The following is a 20,223-nucleotide window of genomic DNA, read 5'->3' as shown; positions in this document are numbered from 1 at the left end:
GCTGTGGGGGTCTTACAGGGGTCCTGACAGGATCTTGGCAAACCCTGTGGGTGGATGGGGGGAGGAGGAAAGGGCTCTGACAGACCACTGCAACCCTCATTTCCAGAGGGTCTGAGGTCATTTTTTTTGCAAACCGCAGAACAGCGAAGCCAATGTGCTGCCTGAGAAAAATTCCTGTGGAGACTGTTAATGGAGGGTGGTGGACTCTTGGACAGGACACTGAGATCACAAGCAGACAGCTCGTGTGCTGTAATGAAGTCCTGTCAGGCAGAGCTCATCTCTTCCGTTGACGGGGTCACCGTGCTGCAGACGAGGGAAATGGGGGTTTACTCAGAGAGCTGATCTTAAGCTCTTCACAAAATGATGTGGGCAAGCCAGACGAGGAAGCTGGAAGGTGGATGTTAGCAGAACGTGTCACTGCTGTATGACCTAGCCCTCAGGGTGCTTCCCAACAGGCCTTAGAAGGAGAGAGGAGGCCCACAATAGAGCTCCAACCTACTTCAGTGTCTTATCAATCCCTTGGATCAACACACAGGAAGCGGCGCACGCCAGGAGCAACAGCAAAAATCCTGGATGCCAGAAACAGGGCCTGCAAGATCCCAATCAGCCGGAGAGAGAGATGCAACTGAAGTGGAGAAAACGAACTAGGGAAAAAAAAATGGAAAGTTCCACCCAGGACACCAAAAAGCTACAGCATACTCGTGGGGCGAATCATATGCAACCCCCTCGAAATCATATTCTGACATCTTTAGCCCCCAATATCTCAGAATGGAGCTTTATTTGAAAATAGGATTATTGCAGATTGAATTAGATGGAGTCATACCAGAGAAGGGTGAAGCCCTCACTCACCCAATGTGAATGGCAGTGCCCTTCTAAAGAAGGGAAATCTGGAGACAGATGCATACAAGTAGAGACCAAGGCAGAAATAGACGAAATCTTCTCTAAGTGAAGAAACACCCAAGACTGCCAACTAATATGAGAAGCGGCAGTAAAATCCTCAACCGTATCCCTGCAGAGAGCATTAACCCTGCCCGTATAGGGCTTCCAGCTGCTCAGCCGGTGACACAGCACATGTCTGCTGTTTGGTCCACTCAGCTGGTGGCACTTTGTTATGACAGGCCTAGGAAGCTAAAGAAGCACCAAGACAGACTCAGGGAAGATGCAGCTGTAACAGCTTATGGTAGAGGGACCTGGGAGAGTGTCTGATGATTGGCTAAGGCCAATCAAAACCCAGTAATGCTGTGAGGCTGCCCAACGCAGCCAGGTCAAATCAGAAGCTACCTTAACAAAGAGTGTGGTTACCTGGGTTGGTCGTCCCGACCCACCTGCCTGCTCCTTCCCCCTGCCGAACCACAAAGATGGGAGATCTGAGAGTCCTGGGCCCAGATATAAAGAGACACTTCAGAAGATTAAGGAAGATTGGGAAAGATGAGAAGCAGAGGAGAGGGGGTGGAGCTTGCTAGAGCAATCACACAGCGACAACATGCAGCTCAGAGGGAGAGAAACCGACGCCGGACTGCCTACGAGGTATTACAGCAAACAAACAAACAAATCCATCAACCAGCCAAACACCTTGTACCTATTAAGAGAACTGAGCTTTCTATTTCTGAAGTACTCAAGATTTTGATCACTTTTGATCGTTCCGAGAAGGACGTTAAACTCATCCAACTTCCCAGAGCCCCACACTGGAGTGGGCTGTGAAGAAAGTGGGAGAGCCTATGCTTTTCAGGCCTCCAGAATCACGGACGGTGTTAGCATTTGGTCTAAACTCCACCCCACAGTTACCTGGCAACAGCCAAGTATGCTCCTCCCCACAGTTACCTGGCAACAGCCAGGTAGGCCTGGCCCACTATAAAAGGGGCTGCTTGCCCCCTCCTCTCTCTCCTATTCTTGCTTCTCTCTTGCCCTCTTGGGCTCTTCCCTTCCCATTCCCTTGCCCCCTCGCTATCCACGTGCTCATGGCCTCTACTTCTCTACTCTCTCCTTCTCTCTGACTTTCTCTACCTCTACTACCCTCTTAGCCCCCCTCCCCATGCCCTGAATAAATTCTATACTATACTATACCATCGTGCGCCTGGTCCCTCAGGGAGAAGGCTTGCCTTGGCATGGGCCCGCTGAGGCACCCCCTCTACCCCGTACCTCACCACACCCCCATAGAACACATTCTTATATTTCTTTATCTTTCTATAAACACATCGTACAGGAACAGGCAATTACAATGCCACTGGGGAGAACCCTCCCAGCACGATTGAATTTTAATGGTGAGCATCCACACGAGCCACAGAAAGAGTTTGGATCTGCAGTGCTCCCAAGAGGTCCAGGAAGAACCTTAGCAGGCCCCAGTGTGGCAACCATGGCTCTGCCTGGCCTTGCCCTTCCCCCATTCCCTCTGCCTTGCTAAACTGTTAAATTACATTCCCAAAGCTAGCCACCAATGTCTACTCCCTTGGCCACCTCCTCCTGCTGAGGCTGACCATCAAGTTCCAGCTATCAAAGTATCGAAGTCCAGCAATCAAAAGCTGCCTTTTGGCCTGCCCAATTAACATGCCCAATTAAAATTAACCAACTCATTTTAACACCAGTTCCCTTTTTCTGCTTATAAACTGCTATTTGTCTATGGGGAACATCTGTCTCCACTTTATCCAGAGGCAGTCATTCGTACCTTCAGAGCAAAAAATCCCTACCTCCCCTCCCTGTTTCCTTTCCCTCCCCCCATACCGCCCCCCCATCTCCTATCTTTGTCTCTTACTCCCTTCCCTTTGTCCCTCTGGGGCAAATAAATCTCCCTTGTGCTGAGAACTTGCTTTTGGGATGTTTTGTGGACACCAGTCCTTTCGGCCTATGTGGGAAAAGTCTTGTTCATCAGCACAGTACTACTGAAAAGTGAGTGAATCTTTAAAGGATGGAGCTAAGGTCAGTGTGGGTGTGTCCATGAAAGGGACTATGGAATTCTGACCTCTTCCTCTTTCCTTTCTGTGTCCTGGTTGTGAGGTGAGTGGTTTTGTCTTACTCAGCTGCCAATATATACTGCCTTGCTGTAGGTTCGAAACCTCAGCCACAGTGAGGCAGGACAAACCTTTTTTTGTCTTCGTAAGATGATTCCCTCAGGTGTTACAGTAGTGGGAAGCTGACTGCATCCTGTCATCTTCCATTAAACCCACATTCCTTCATCATGCGGAACGGGGTTGGGAAGGGGGCTCAGTAAGGGAGAGCATCCAGCCACAGGAGGAACCATGGAGCATGGTCCAAAGGACCTCCAAGTCCAGCAAGATGCATACTGTTCTGGAGAGTTAAAGATCTAGGTGCCAGAAACGGCTGATATAGTAAGTGCCAGGTGGCACTCGAATGCTGGACCAGTCCCGACAAGCTCAAGATGGTACAACTGTTGCAGCTGCTGACCAGGGAACTCAGCTTGAGAACTATTGCCTTCCAGGAGCAGAAGGGAACCAAATGCTCCACCCTGGGCCAGACCATCATCTGTCTCCAGGACAGGAGTTCCCCGGTAGGGATGACTGAAGAGAGAGTTACTTCACTGAACCTATCCAGTGTCTTCTGAAATTTCCAACCTCTGGGACTTTCCATTCTAGAGTCCTCTGTTTCCCCCAGGTTGAAGAGCTCCGTATTCTCTTCTGGTGGGCACCCTGTTGCTTCTGTAGTCAGCCACCACGACCATGACTGCAGCCATGTCCCCGCTCTCTGAACATAGTAGCTCTTTTCTCTGGTGCTTCCATAGCTGTGTATCCCAGTCCTCTCCCTGCGCCAAGCACCTTCCACTGACCAGCCTTAGGTTGGTCAATGGCTCCTTGAGTCCAGATGACCAGGGAAGAGTACATACTGACTCTTGAATCTCTTTGTGCTATTTAAGATGGTGTTATTTTGAGCAACCCCATCACCTTGCGGGGTCCCTATGAAGTCCTTGTAGCATCAAACCCCTCAGATCTTTTTCTCGTGCTCTCAACCAAATCAGGTCTGCCCCCTACTCCCAGCCCCCTCAAGAGCTTCAGTAATTAATTTCTGTGATCTAAATGTGACTTTCCATCTGCCCCTGTTAAATTCCGTTCTGTTCGTTTAAACCCAGCATTCCAGTCTGTTGAGATCATTTTTGAATCTTTATTCTGTCTTTTATAGAAGCTGCCCATTATGGCCCTGTCATCAACAAATTTGATAAGCTCGATTACTCCAGTCTTAACCAAATCATGGATAAAAATGGGAAGCTTCATTTTCCTGGGAGCTCACTTGCCACAAAGCGGCTCCCCTTTTGGAATCTCCAATCATAAGCTCGTTCTTCCCCAAATCAGACTTCCTATAACCTAAGAAAGGTCTCTCAACGTGTCATTTCTTTCTTCAGACATTGAAAACAGCCGACGTGTTCTCTTGCGTCTGAACACTCTGTCACATTCCCACCTGGTTCTTGGTCATAGTAGAACGCAATCGGAAGAGACAGGTTATCTTGGTTATCAATGGATTCTCATCCTTCTCAGCAATGATGAGCTATAGGTCTAAGAATGCAAGCATATACCCAATCTTATAGTTGAAAGCAATATTTGACTTTCAACAAAATCAGGCTATCGACCCCCTGAAATACCAAAGCATGCCTCCCTGATAGCTTCATAATCCACCCAGTGAAAGTGGCAGCCCAGTTCTCCCAACTTGCTGGGGAAGTTGTAACAGAGATGTGTCATATTTGAACCTGATCAGCTGCAAGGCATGCTGGGATCTTGGCAGTTTTGATGAGGATGAAAGGAGTGTTTGCTATCTCAGTATTTGGGGAGTGTGGGAAGGACATAATCAAGGAAGTAAAAAGGAAGGAGGTAGGGATATACACCAGCAAGGCTAGCACTTGGGAGGCAAGAGGATCTGTAGTTCAAGGTCAGCCTGAGATAGTGAGACTGTCTCAAGAACACGTAAGTGAATAAAGGATAGAATAATGTCTAACACATTTCTCCTGATAGTCATGTGTGAGCAGCTTCTCCTCTTCTGCTAGACAGCGGCCCAATGTATACATACCCAGAGGATGCTGGTGGAACATTGGCTGTTGAGATCACAAGCCAAAAGTTACTTTTAAAACTGAAGAAGTGTAATATGCAGTCGTTAAGCATGAAGATGCTGGGTTTAAATCCCAGCGTGTTGGCTGTGTAACCTTGAGCAAATTGTTTTATCTTCCAAGGTTTCAAGTTCCTCGTGTAGAAAGTGGAGATAAAAATAAATTTCTGTACATAAGGCATATAAGCATGGAAAAGGACAATGCATTTAAAATGTTTAGCACACTACTCGGTACACAGGAACCATGATAAATAATAGTGGTTATTACAGAATAAGCCCTTCAGGGCCTGGAGTGCAAAGAGTTCAAGGGTTAAGGTAGAAGAACAAAAGACTGAGAATGTGAAAGGTCAGAGGTAGAAGACACTGAGTGTTCTCTAAGGGCCAAGGCAGCATTGTATGATATTGATCTGGGGGGTGAGCCTACGACAGTCTATTGGTCAAAGGATTTTGATCCCATGTCAGGGAAGGCAAAGCAGTCATCCACAGCTTCAGCGTTCATGGAAAAACATTTTCAGCTCTGAATTCAAGAGCCTATTATTGCTATAGGAAATCAGTCAGAAATGGTCTTAATGGACCATGTTAAAAAGAAGCATAAAGATTCCACTCCAGGAAATCTTTTCGGAGGAAATAATCATCAATAGCACAAAGATTTATGTGCGAGGATGCTCACTGCAGCGTTATTTATAATGGTGAAAAATGGCTTACAGTCTACATGTCCAACCGCAGAGCGTTTGCTAAATAAATTATAGTGCATCCGAATGATGGAATACAGGCATCCATTAAGAAGTCCATTTTATAAAAACACTTAAGACATGGGGAAATTATCACAATATGTTAAGTGAAAAGAGCTGATGCAAAATAGTGCAGACGTCTGAGCACGACTGACTACATACCTCTCTGCAAGAAAATATGCCAACATGGTGAATAGATGCATCATTTTTATAAACACTTTTTAAGAACAAATGCCCCCAAAATTATATTAGGAAGAGCTCCCATAGTCAGTTTGTAATAAAAGGTCATTAAATTCAGAATACAGGAACATCAGCAGTGGTTATGATCTGAATGCCAGAGCTGGTTCTGGTGGAAAGGGAGCAGACCATTTGGGAGAGAGCTGAGAGATGCTGTATGCCATTGGCATAAGGCCAGGGGGAATCTAGGAAAGATTTAGGTCAGTGGCTCCCAACCAGGGCTGCATATGGGACACACACACATACATACACAGCCTCTATCTTCAGGAATTCTAACTCAGTTGAAGTCTAGGATAGGACAGTTGTGTGTAATTATCATATTCAAATACATGGTCAAATGCATATAGTATCCAAGTTTCTGTTTTGTTTTTTGAGACATATAGCCTTGGTCTGTCTGTAATTGGTTATGTAAATAGGTGACAGGCTACCCTTGGGCTCAGAGATCCACCCGCTTCTGCCTTCCTTCTGTTGGGGTTAAAGGCGTATGCTACCATGCCCTTATATATTTTACTTTACCATGTGTATATATGTGAGTGTAGGCATTCATATGCTCTAGCGTGTATGCAGAGGTCAGAGGACAATTTTTAGGAGCTGCTGCTCAGTGTCTACCACCGCATAGCATACCGCAAGCTAGCTGGCCCATGAACTTCCAGGTGATTCTCCCCCCTCTACCTCCCATCTTGCAGTAAGAGCACAGCGATTAAAGATATACCTCACAGCCACTGGATTTTAATATGGATTCTGGGGACTGAACTCAGGTTGTCAGTCTTGTAAGCAGTCTTACTCACTTAGCCATCTTCCTAGTCCTTGTCATATATATGTCTACACACCACACACACACACACACACACACACCAGTGGATTCAGCATTGGCCTGGACCAAGCCACTGCTTCCAGTATGCAGTGGTATGCAGCCTTCTCTCCACTGGACTCAGAACACCCACCTTCTCTGAAGCTACAACCCAAGACACCTGCCTTTTGCAAGAAAATTACCCCCAGCCTTGGGGGACATTAGCAGAGGTGTTCATCAGGTGTTGACCTGTTGGAGGTTTTTGCTCAATGATGTTGCTGCGGCATGGCAATGGGTTCCTGATGAGATCCAGGATACCAACCAACTCCATAAACAAACTACAAGCTTTACAAAGTGTAGAGGGAAGAGAAGCCGGCAGGACTCTGGGACATCCACGAGAACTTGGATGCAGAAGCAGGACCCAATGGTATTTTCCTCTTCTGGCCTGCTTTTGGACAAAATCGTCCTCCGGCCAGTCAACAGAGCAATGTGTGGTCCCTGAAAGTCGTCTGTTGTAGGTGGATGAGGCCTCTGAGAGGCTTCCTTGTTTCCTTGAGGTGCCTTGGAGAAAGAGAAGGGGCAGGCTGCTAGAAACAAAAGTTGGCATTAAATGATAAGATCTGCCAGCTTCTCACCCCAGGTATAGGGTTACTGAAGACAGCAAAAGAAGAGGAAGGGGCCTCTGGTTGGGTGCTCTGCATACAGGATCCATCCATCCCTGAATAATTAAGAGCCAACTGTGGCTCTTTTGTTATCCTTGCAGCTGGGATCCTGAAGGGACCTCCGGATAGTCACTACAACTGTAAGGAGGAGGCTCTGGTTCAAGTAGACCAGATGGACTGGACCTCAGCTGCCACCCCACAGTTACCTTGAAGCTGTTCCCTAGGCTAGCTTGTATCAGAGCTAGGGGAGGAAGAATCTACAAATAATCTAGTGCTCAAACCATTGTGCATAGCTGTGCAATATACTACGCCTGTGTTCAACACACACACACACACACACACACACACACCATGCCTAGCACCCATGCATACTCATGGGACTTTTGGCTTAGGCTGAGGTTAAAAGGAGACTTGTGCTTGCTTTCTGAGAATGCAGAAACTGGCAGTTATGTGAGTTACTAACAGGGTGGTGGTGGTGATGGTGGTGGTGGTGGCGGTGATGGTGGTGGTTAGAACTGGCCTAAAATTAAACCTTCTTCCCCCGCCCCCCTCGCAAAGAATCCACAACCAGAGTCAATTCATGACCCTTGGGAGGCAAGAAGACCACTGAAGTCTCTATTAAATATTGGTGACTCAAGTGCCAAAGATGGCCTTGAGGGTCACCCTCCTTTTTGTAGGTAAGGAATCTGATAGTTTTACAGACATGTCAGAGAGCTCCCTCGTTGCTAACTCAACTTCCTCGATACTTGAAACCTAGCTCTTCTAATTTGATCCTCTGGGGATGGGTAGAACAGATGGTTACTAGCCGTCCTCCAAGAACGAACCTTTCCCATCACAAAAAAGACGCGAGCCAGCCATGAGGTTGCTGGTTCAAATGCAAAGATAGTCTGATAATATCAGCAGGGCTTCAAATTCAAACAAGTTCTATGTGTGAGTCCGATGAAGGCGTTCTTATTAAAGACAGATCGGTGAGGCAGCTTCATGGCGAGACTCAGAACAGGCAGCACTGAAGCCTTCCATAAACTCTGGGAAGACCAGGTAGGGTCCTCACTACTCTCCAGTTTCAGGCCAAACAGAATTGGGAGAGTAGGACGAGGGCCAACTGTTGGGACTCAAGTTCAAGGTCAAATACTGCCAAGCTGTTGCTGGCTCAGGGTCCCTCCTCCCTTCTCCAGGATGCCAAGTGGCAAACTGAACAGAAAATTATCATCTTCTCCCCCCACACACACACACACACATACACTTTCAAGTCACCAACCCTAATAACTTCTTATCGATAAGTCCCTTGCTCCTGTCGAGATTAAAGCATGTGTTCTGCAAGGTCTGGCTTATATCTCTGAGCTTAGGAAGGCAAAACCACCAGAGCAGAAGGGAAGGGCATGGCAGAGTCACAGGACACACAGCTCCCTTCTCTCCATTTCCTTAAAGAACTCTGCCTCCACTTGGAATTTCTCTAGCTGCCTCTTTCTAGGATGCAAGCTGGTGCAAGGAAGGTTTCCTCAGACAGAACCCTTGGGGGACATCTGTCAGATGTGGAAATGACACATACAAAGATCCTCAGCTCAGCAGATGTCACCAAACCAAAGCTGAGAGGAGGGAGGTTTGGAAAGGGTAGCCTTACGCCTCCAAAACTCTAGGTGTTACCCATATAAGCTACAAAGGAAGAGCTCTGCTCCGTCAATTCGAAGAAACTGTGTTAGCCGAGACACTTGCTTTGGGATCGTGTCGTGCCTATAGAACAAAGTTAGTTAAGCATGGTCAGAAAGGTAAGACCAGCCTAGTGATGACTGAACTCAAATGCAAAGCTATGATTTTAAAGCAAACGCCTTCTACAGAAGTAACCACAGTGCGTATAGTCACCCCGCATGTCCTAGAGAAATGGAGGCACTGATCTGGTGACTGGTAAGACAAAGGATATTGCCAGGACCACTAGCATCCAAACTGAAGCATAAATGACCAACCAATACTCCCTTCTGATAGTCGTTGTCTCCAAATGTCTGGGTTTGCCTTTGTCTATACCCCAGGAAGAAGGGAGTTCAGCCACATTTGACAAGTTAAAAGTCTGAAGTCACTGGAGGGGACTTGCGGTGAAGTAGAACCCTAGACTTCTCAGCCCAAACTCCCAGACCTCTTGGACAAGTTGACATTAGATGTCAGGTCACCTAGACAAACGTACAGGAGAAAAACACAGACACCGTACATCCTATCACGGACGTGGCGGCAATGCTGGCAATTGTATTCCCCTGGAAATGCTGACTCACGCCCCCAAGGGCGACCAAAGGCAAGTCTTCTTTGCTATTGTGTCTACGGCCCCTAGCACAGAGCCTGGCACAGAGGAGGTGGTCAGTAATTAGGAAACACACAAATGCATTGCCTCTGTTGGTCTCCTCTACCGTGTGCTCAGACAATCACCAAGCCAACATTTGAGGATCATGAGGCACTTCTGGGACATGAGTGGCGGGTTTTAGAATTTAGCCCTGGGGTCCTTTGAGGCGGTATGACAAGATCAGGTGTGCACGTCTGATCAGGAACTCCGATCTTGCATCTTCTATCACCTCAGACCTCAGTGGAAGCAATGACTTGGCTGACTATAGTATCTATTTGAGCCCCCGCAATATAGAAGGGCAACCAACACCAAGGATAAGAGTGTTATGGTCAATGATCAGAAAAACTAGACCCAATACCATCTTTTTTCCAAGTTCACACACTCCACTCAGCAACCTTCAGCTCCGTTAGGTTGACTTTAAAAAAAAAAATGTATACATGCATGTATGTATGTATGTATGTATGTATTCATTTATTTAATGTGCATTAGTGTTTTCCCTGCATGCATATTGGTCAGATCCCCTGGAACTAGAGTTATAGTTGGTTTTGAGCTACCATGTGAATGCTGGGAATTAAACTTGGGTCTTCTGGAAGAACAGCCATCTCTCCATCTCCCTTAGGTTGGCTTTCCTATAAATGACTAGCACCCCTCCCCTGCTTCTTCTGGGGACCGGGCTCGAGGCTCTCTAGATACTCCTTGGGACTCCTAAAGAACTCCCAGTCTTCCCTCATCCGACTTCTGAACGTTTTTTCATATGGGGGGGGGGGCTGAGAAAGTCATAGATTTTTTTCCCCCCTATGTAAGTATAAAACTAGTTTACATTAGATTCTACACTAGATTCCACTGAGGTAGGGGGCTTGAGTTCTAGCTCCAGCTCCATAACTGGAACCTTGTGTCAGCGGGTGACCTAAGCATTATCATCTCTCAGAAGACTGGGACTAGGCCCTGGGATGAGAGGAAGCTGAGGTCCATGATGGATGTAGGGCAGGGCTGGGGAATACTCCAGTGGCTCCCCGAGGTACGGAGAAACATAATAGCATGCCTGCACCTCCAGAGCAGATATACTCATGTCTTAGAACCTTAACTTTTTTTTTTAAGCCTGTAGATATAGTGAGTCAGATAATTAAAAGCCATAAGTTTGATTTGTTTGGACCATTTCATCTGGATAGTTTGGCTTTCAACATCCAGTTGTCCTTAGACCCATCCAGTCTAATTGCCTCCCCGATCATCACATTGTTGCCTGCCTTTCTTTCTGTAGAGTCTAAGTTTGTGATCTCCTCAACAACAACAGTCTCTGAGCCCTCCTCCACCTCTAACCTGGAGAAGAGCTGACTGATGAGGCCAGTCATGGTGACCCATACCTGTAATCCCAACACCCAAGAGACTGAGGCAGGGGGAGTGTCGAGTCTGAGGTCAGCCTAGGCTACTGAATGAGACCTTGTCTCGAAGGGTCAGGGGAGGATATGCCATGATGGAGAGACAGCTCAGTGGTTAGAGGCACTTGTTGCTCTTACAGAGAGCCTGGATTCACTCTCATGGTGGCTCTCAACCCTCCACGGTCCTAGTTCCAGGGGATCCAACAGGCCCACACATGGTACACATACATGCATGAAGGCAAAACATTCATATAAATAAAGTAAAACAAATAAATCTAAAAACAAAACAAAACTTTAAGCCTACCCAAATAAACCAAAGAACAATGGAAGGAAGGACTTCCGAGCCAGGGTTGATCCTATCCCAATGTCAAGGTGTAATCAATCAATCGGCCTCTCAGGCTCCCTGCCTTTCTAGTCTGACCCTGTCATTAGGGAACTCTCCCTCTCAGGCCCTCAGGCTGCAGGATCCTCCTTATAAACAGGCAGCTGGTGAGGAAAGGCCCCAGCCCTGTTCCATCAAACTCACCAAGCCAATCTTAGGAAAGCCTGAGCCTCCCGCCAGGCACCAAGCCTCACTGGGCAGGAATTCTGCCCCAAACCTCAACATTATTTTTCATCAGCACCTAACACTGACTGTTGCACACCATAGGTGATGCTTGAGGTTCACATTGGTGGAGAGGTAGAGATAGGAGATCTGCCATTCCTTCCTAAACTGGTGACGATAGGTGGTGATCGGCAGAAAGGACTGACGGAAGGACACAGACAGACAGACAGACAGACAGACACACACACACACACACACACACACACACACACACCTGGTACACATACCTTTCTTGATTTGCCATAGTCCAGGTGGCCTTTACTCCTAGAGGGTCCTCTCTAATGCCCAGAAAGTCAGAAGGTTCTTGCTGCTCACAGATCTCACACACACACACACACACACACACACACACACACACACACACCACTCTGATCTCGTTTTAACCCTTCTTTCCTCTGCACCGGGAAGAAGCTAGATTAGCGACAGGGTGTTTTATTTCCAAGCCTCTTATTCTCACCCTCCCACATACCCTCTTACTGGTGAAGTCCCACTCTAAAGCGCGAATTCTCCTCTGCCCCTTCCTCAAGGTCGTGGACTCAGGAAAGACAAGAAGCCACTTGTAAATGCCAAGAAAAAAAGGCAAGGAGGGTAAGGAAGACTGGAAGGGGGTGGACTAAAAGATGGTGGGTAGGTAGAGAGGTTGAACAGAGCACTGCAGAATGAGGTGCAAGTCGGTACACGATGCGGGTAGGCAATGGGAGAGCTGAGATGGGTGGAAGGAGATTGAATTTACAAAAGGGTGGAGAAAAAAGATCAGAGTTGGGGGCCAGTGAAGGCAGGATCGTGTAGGTAGGTTCTAAACACGTCAAACTCAGAATACCCCAGTCCTATTTGGCTGACCAAGAACGCATGGCCCACTAAGGTGGGCTGACCAGATGCGCTCTGCAGGCTCTTCTTCAGTTATCAAAAGCCAGAAGAGTATCGCAGGCCTGGGGACAAAGTCCCGAGGCCACCGCTCTAGATCCAAACTCAGAGCCTACTCATGTCTGGCGCAGTGGGGCGAAACGCTTCAGAACCAGGCCCGGGTAAAGCAACCAGAAGGGGTGAGATCGGCGCTTCAGGTGGTCGTCTGGTTCTTTAAAGTTTGAGGTCCGCAACGGAGCCCACATCGTTCGGCCGATCCTCTCCACCTTCGCTTTTTCTCCGCGGGTCCTGCTGCTACTTCTGTCTCCGCTCCCGCCCGGCTCGGGTCCCCGGATCCCCTTTCCAGTTCGCATCCCTCGTTGTGCCCAAGCGCAACCCCCCCCTCCCTCCCTCCGCGCTGGATCTCCCGCACGACGTGAGCGGAAAGTGAATGGGCAGCCCCAATCACAAAGACAAATTACCATGAGAAAAATAAATCAGGAAATCGCCCCTTTAGTCCCAGGTTCCCGCCGCCGCACCCGCTTCACTGGCTGAGGCGGGAGCAAGGGGCCCCGGGCTGCTCCATCTAGGGCCTTAAAGGACAGAGTGTGGGCTCCGAAGGGCCCAGTTAAGGCTGGAGTATCCTAGGGGGTGGAGGGGTCTGGGAAGAATCAGGCGAGGGCCGGGTTGGTGGCGGCGGCATGGGGACGTCCCTGCGCGGGAGATTTCACACTCTGGGCCGGCCACGCGTTCCCACGCGCCTCGCCGCCCGCACTCTCCCTCTGCCAGGTTTCCCCGCCCGCCCTCTGCTGATCCTCCATCTCGGCCCAGTCTCCGTTCCTTTGCCCCCTCGCTCCCCCAGCCTTTCCCTGGTCGGTCCCCCTACTCCAGGCCCGAGATCTGGTCTCCGCCGCGGCTGCAGCCCAGACGCGCTGATCGCAGCCCAGTGGAGCCAGAAGCCAGAGCGGGCGGGTGTCAGGAACGCAGCAGCACCGGTGGCGCCCCAGCCGAGGTGGCCTCAGACAGCATTGAAGCCCCGGGACCCGCGCTCCAGCCCCCTAAAGCCTCCCCAACCTGCCTCCAACTTACCAGCGCCCCCGGACTGCCACCCCTCTACCCATCCGAGTTGCTGAAGTTTGTAACTCACAGCCCCAGCCGGCGAGGGGGAAAGCTCCGGAAGCTCCCGGACTCACCTCCCGGCAGCACGCGCAGGTGCCGGGCTCCCCGCGGCCCTGGACTCCGGGCGGTGCGGACCACAGCGACGAACCCGAGGGCTGGTGGCCGGTCTGGGAATGGGGCGGCCGAACAGCAAGGCTCCGGGCTCAGCGCTCCGTCGCAGTCTCCGACTCCTGTCGGGCCCGCTGCGCTCCGGCTGCTCCAACAGCCGCTGGATGCGCAGCCGACCCTCCGGGCTCGGCGGAGCTGGGCTCCAGCACCAACCCCCGCGCTCCAACTAGCTCCAGACCCCGCGCGCCCGAGCGAGCCGGGAGGAGGAGAGTGAGGAAGCAGGCGGAGGGGTGGGGGGGAGGCGTGGGGGAGGAGTTGGGAGCCAGAGGAGAAGGAGGGGAGCGGGAGAGAAAAGGAGGAGGGGGATGGAGAGGACCTGCGACTGCTGGCGCTTCACCCGCCAGCCCCGAGGAGAGCGGGAGAGCGCGAGAGCGCGAGGGGGCGCCCTGCATCCCTATTTCGCCCCCTAGCAGAACTCTGGCCCCTAGCTATGGGGATGGGTGGACAGAAGCTGCCTCTGTCCTAGGTCTCTAGCCTTTGCCATCTTTTGCTAGGTCTTACCTTACCGTGCTCTGCCACCCCATCTCAAACCAACCCCAACTTGGAGCCTGAGAAAGCTCTCCCCCCAACACACGCCCTGGGGTCCCCAATACCCCAGCACCTTTAGCTATGGAGAAACATTTTTCTGCCTGTGGATTTGAAATATGAATGAGAAAAGGACCGCGTACTAAACCCGGGAGATTGTAATAAACTCCAGCAACAGCGAGATGTTACGCTGCTGGGCTGAACCGAAAAGCCAGAGCTGACCGGTTGCTAGTTAACCTCACAAGCTACAGGATCTTGGGTGAACCTCTCCAAGTCTCAGTTCCCTCGGCTGTAAACTGACCTTAGTGATGTGCACCCTACCGAACCTCGTATGAAGAACCAGCAGGGGATCCAGGGAGTGAAATAGCTTCAGGAACACTGGGAGAGTATCCAAAGGATGTTCGATCCTAGAGGGACGGAGTAATCTCCGCAGCAGAGGGACCCTTAGCGCAGCCACGCCAAGCTAGGCGGGATTGTTTCCAAGTTAAGTGATCTAGTGTTTCTGGTGGCTAGAAGTCGACAGAGAAAGTCGAGGAGCGCAAGCTTTCAAATCCTAGATGCTAGGGCTACAAGCACGGATGGAAAGGGAGCCCTCTGCTGAACAGAGGAGGTACTTTAATTATAAAATAAGGTGAGCTAAGAAGTGAAAGAGTGGGAAAGACAAAGGACCTGAACAATTCAAACAAGAGAAGTGTGCTTCTAAGAGAGAACCGCCAAATAATACTTTAGGGGAATAAAAACGTTAAGAGACTCTCTGGAATGCTTTGGAGAATTAGAACCGACTGCAGGTGAAGCACTTCGTGTTACAAAATGGAACCTCGGAAAAAGCAGAAGGATGGAGATGGTAGGAGTCCCAGGATGCAGGCAGTAGGAATCCCTGGGTGCTCCCTCCCAGTACCCCCAGGGTGGTGGAACAGAAAGGGTGTGCTCTAAGAAAGCCCTTTATGAGATGCTGTGAAAAGGGAAACAGTACCAGACCTCAGAGAGATAGCCTTTCTAGGGCAACAGAAAAATGCTGAAGCTCATAATGCGCTGCATAAAGAAGAACTCACAAAGATAAAACCTATTCTGGGCCCAAAGAGAGATGCAAAGATGGGGATGGGGAGAAAGCGTTTTTCTGAGCTCAGACACATCTAAGCCGGGAGGTCAGCTCTGAAGAAGCAGTGCACGCTACACAGACCAAGAGGTCTGGAGAGTAGAAGCCAGTTTCTAGAGTCTCTGGACCTCTTCCATGCTATACACACTGCCCCAACCCTTCCCCACACTCCCAATCCCTCGAGGATTGTTTTCACCATGGCAAAGATACAAGTATGTGGAATATAAAACACCTCTTTTTAAAGATTTCATTTCATTCTATATGACGGTTTGTGTGTCTGTGTGAGTGTATGCCATGTGTGTTCCGGTGCCCGTGGAGACAAGAAGAAGACATTGGATCCCCTGGACCTGCAGTCATGAGTCCCCTGGTGTGGATGACGAGAATCATACTGAGGTCCTCTGCAAGAACAGCAAGGGCTCTTAACTGCTGAGCCATCTCTCCAAGCCCTAGAAGTACCGTTTGATTAAACCAAAAACATGATGTTCCATAAGCTGCATGAAGTGAGGAGAGGCTGTTTGGCTGGCTGGGAAAATAGACAAATGCCTTCTGGATGATTCTGCGGGCCACCACTGTCTCTTGGAAAGCAGCCGAAGCCTCTGTCCTTCACACGTCATCCCACCGCCTTTCCCTTTCCACTGTTCGCACTCTTCCCTCTCGCTCCTCTTCCCACCATCTTCCCACACCCCTTCCTGGCTTCCCCTCTCCACCTTATGAATGAGCTGGGGAGGTTGGTTGGCGCAGTAAGAGAAGAGACGACGCCCTTGTCTGGGGGAAACAGAAAAGGTAATCATCATCTTCAGGGGGAGCCAAGAAGGAGACACTCGGAAACATGGGCTGAGGAGCAAGCCTGCTCACAACACCGAGCTAATTAATCCTAATTGCATCCTACTGTGTTGTATTGATTACCAGTGATTACTCAAGGACTCTCAATACCAGAGAACTCCAGAGGCTGGACACTAAGAAAGGGGACAGTTTCCTCATAAGCCTGGCTCACCACCTGCTCCAGGCATACCCTGGTGCTTGGCCAACTCAGCCTGGAGAGAATCTTAGAATTATTGTACTTGGGACAAAATCCGAAGCACGGGTTCCAGCAGCAACAGCAGCAGCAGCAGCTCCTGCTGCTTTCTTAGACCTTTGCAATAACCTCTGCGATAATTACTCCTAGTAAGAGCCATCCTCCACCTATCTGAACACTGTTAATTAAGCTGAATGTAAATACAGTAATTAATACCAAATTATCGCAAACAAACAAGCCAAAGAGCAGTGAACGTAGCAGGTGACCAGAGTTCTTAGCATTCACTCTTGATGTAGAAATTCCCGAATTATCTACAGCTGAGGTTCCAAGAGATTAAGAAGTACACATTTTCAGGTTCAAGGATGGCAAAGCTGAGAGGACAAGGCCTTTCCCTCTCTCCCTTCTGGGTGACTCCCTCTGAAAACTAATATAGATTAGCTTTCCCCAGGAGATGTGTGTGTGTGTGTGTGTGTGTGTGTGTGTGTGTGTGTGTGTGTGTGTGTGTGTGTAAATGCCTGTGTGTCTAGCCTCAGCACAAGCACAAATCTTGTCTAACAGCAAAAGGCAAACAACAGCCGGCTGTATACTGATAGGAGAAAGAAAATTGAAAACAAAAAAAGCAGCTGTCACTTATAACGTCCAAATTGTTTCGTGGTCCCAGAATTGCCTGCTCATTGTGCTGTGGGATGACAAGGGGTGGGGGAAGCAAATCCCCGTCTCAGAAGTCACTGTCACTTTGCAAACCAAAAGCACACTCAGGTCAGAGGAACTGAAGTGTCACTAAATGACAGCCTGGCTATTGTCCTCAACTACTGTGAGGGATCTTCCTTCCTTCCTTCCTTCCCTCTAAATGTGTCACTCATGTTGTGAGGCGGAGAGGTCACAGGAAGACCCTCACAGGCAGTCAGCGAAGGGGGTTAAACCCCAGTAAGCACAAGAGAAACCCCCAGGTCAAGCCCCCCATGGGCACTTGGAGGGCCGATGCCTGACTCTACCAGGTAAGCTAAGGACTCCTTCCCTGAAAAGGGCTATTCTAACTGGGAATGAAGGATGGGGCAGGAATTTGCCAGACAGAAGTGGGAGGAAGCAGAGTATTCCAGGCAGAGGAAATAGCATGTGTAAAAAGCACAAGGCGATATAATTAGATTTGTGTTTGAAGAATTACTTGGCCCTGGTTATCAGATTCCGAGAGAGCCCAAGCAGGAACCGTGAGCAGGTGTGCTGTGTGGTGGAAACAGCATCACACCGGCAGTTCAAGCCTCAGGTCTAGGATGGCTAGGTCCCTGAGGAGATGTGTGACCTTGAACAAGCTTTTCATATCCTCCTGGACCTCAGTGTCTGGTGGATAAAATGAGAGTGTCGATAACTGGTTTCTCAGGCCCACAGAATCCCACAATGCTCTCCCTCCATTTGCCCATACTTCTTTCAATCTTGCTCTATTTTATGCTAGGGATCATAGTCATACTGTTTCTTCTTGCAGTGTGCATAGCACTTGACAGTCTATGAAGGTATCTTCTACCTGCTGTTTCCTTGACCTCCACATGGGTGTGGAGGGGACAAGCACACTGGAGCCTTCAGCTGCTCTTTCTCATCACCTGTCTGTAAATGCCATCTCTGTGCTGCTGACATTCAAGCTGTGTTGAGTCTGCAGCTCTGACCTCACTCTGGAAACCAGATACATATAACTGACTGCTGGGCCTCCCGCAACTGCAGTGGTTCTCAACCTGTGGACTGCGACCCCCTGGGAGTCCTAGATCAGATCTTTACCTTAGGATTCATAACAGTAGCAAAATTACAGCTATAAAGTAGCGACAAAGACGATGCCACCATTGGGGGGTCACCACAGCACGAGGAACTGTATTAAAGGGTCATAGCAACAGAAAGGCTGAGCGCCATTGCATTACAGGAATACCTTGTGAGCTCCCCACACTTACCCTGAGGGACACCTAGAATCAGATGAGTGCCTCCCTTAACCTCCACTGTAGTATATAAAAACTCCATTTCTCTAGGGTTGGGGATGTGGGTCAGTGGTAGAGCACTTGGCCATCATATGCAGAGCCCTGGGTCCATCCCACCATAAGTACCCAATCAACCAACACCCCCCCCACACACACACACACACTGCCACTCTCACAATTCCTCAAAGCTACAGTCACTCCATACCCAACATGGAAACCATTGGTAAACCCTGCTGTGTCTTCCTTTCAGACTCTCACCTTGGCCTTTACCACCTCCTCTACCAGATCCCAAGTTCCAGCCATTCTCCTGTTCCTGGGTGTCCACTCTGCCTGTTTCCATCCTGCCTTGGCCTACTTTCCAGACAGAAGTCCTCTTAAGTGTAATTCATCTACTGGAAACCCTTCTGTTGAGCCCCTATCCTTCTAGATAAATGGCCATATTCTTACCAGACCCATGTATGTGAGGCTCCTTCCCACATCATGTATATCGTGTACATCCCACCTTCCCTCCCCAGCTTCTTTTCAGCCACACCCCTCTCTGCTGTCTCTCAAAGCCCCAAGGCTCTCTCACCGAGGAGAGATGTGTTTGATGTTTCCATCTGGAGAGCTCTTCTGCCAGATGTCTACATGGGTCAATTCCTCGCTTCAGTTTCTGCCATTGACTATCGCCACCTGACATTTCATCTGAATCTACGTGCCGTGAAAGTAGAACCCACCCGATCAATACTGCAGTCTCAACCCACAGGAAAGGACTTGGGAAAAGCAACAGGCGATAATGCTTTAGTGTATGCAAATATTAACTTAACTGTTCCTGTTTTGCAAATAGGAAAACTGAGGCCCAGTAACACAACCGGTTCTTTCAGAGCCAAGGCTTGAATATCGAATATCAACTCATCCCCAATAGTTAATTTGTTCTTAGATAGTAGCAATGTCGCTACCTTAAGTGGGTTGCAATAGAAGATGTACATTACAGTATAATTAGAGTGTTGGTTTCAGCCTTGCCCTTGGGTGTCATTTCTCTCCTCAGGCTCCTTTCCTTTCTCCCACTGTCCTGACATAGAATATAGATTTGGGCTGTGTGTAACCCTTGGGGCAAGGGAAGGGTGTGAAGATCAGAAGACAGACTAAGAGCATGGCTGACTTAGGGCCTTTGCTAGACTTCCTGGCACCCAGGATAAAAGCTGAAGAAGCAAGCACTCAACTGCAGGCCAGGGGCCGGGGTCCCTCATAGGATATTTAGTCCCAGAGAACACTTTCAGAGAGAGACTGGTATCTGTGATGATTTCCTGGGACCGGGGTGAGGAGGTCTGGACAGGGGTCTCAGATAGAATTAGAACAGGGTGGGTATTGCAGGGTAAGGTTCGATAGGACAGTTGTGCTGGGCAGAACTGGATGGGGCAGGTATTGCTGGACAGGGTTAGGACAGGATGGGTGCTACTGGAGAGCACCCAGAGAGGCACGTCTCACTGCGAGCATCCAAGATTGCCATTAAGAAAGTCTGTGCACCTTGTTCTTAGAGGTCACAAACAGAAAACAACAGGGATCAAGAAAGAGCCTTCTGAAAGTGTGGGTGGAGTACCAACCATGTGGTTAAGAGACCCAGAGAAGCTCCATTCTCAGAACCATTGTCTCTGCTGTTCCATGGTTCCAATTTCTCAGGCTGAGGAAGCAAGAGGCAAACAATGGTCCATGATAATGCTGGTGGGCTGAGGAAGCAAGAGGCAGACAAT

At 49.2% G+C, this 20,223-nt stretch overlaps 1 protein-coding gene across 1 annotated transcript in view; it reads right to left on the bottom strand.

Annotated features, from left to right (window-relative positions):
* The window catches only part of Sema5b (semaphorin 5B), a 122,899-nt gene extending 108,800 nt beyond the window's left edge, over positions 1-14,099 (bottom strand). The window contains exon 1 of the mRNA XM_021209378.2: positions 13,806-14,099. The gene's annotated coding sequence lies outside the window, so the exon portion shown is untranslated. The remainder of the gene's footprint in view (positions 1-13,805) is intronic.
* Between the last annotated feature and the right edge of the window lie 6,124 nt (positions 14,100-20,223).

Source organism: Mus pahari, chromosome 12 (genome assembly GCF_900095145.1).
Source record: "Mus pahari chromosome 12, PAHARI_EIJ_v1.1, whole genome shotgun sequence".
NCBI classification, from domain to species: Eukaryota; Metazoa; Chordata; class Mammalia; order Rodentia; family Muridae; genus Mus; species Mus pahari.
This window is presented reverse-complemented; position numbering and strand designations above follow the sequence as displayed.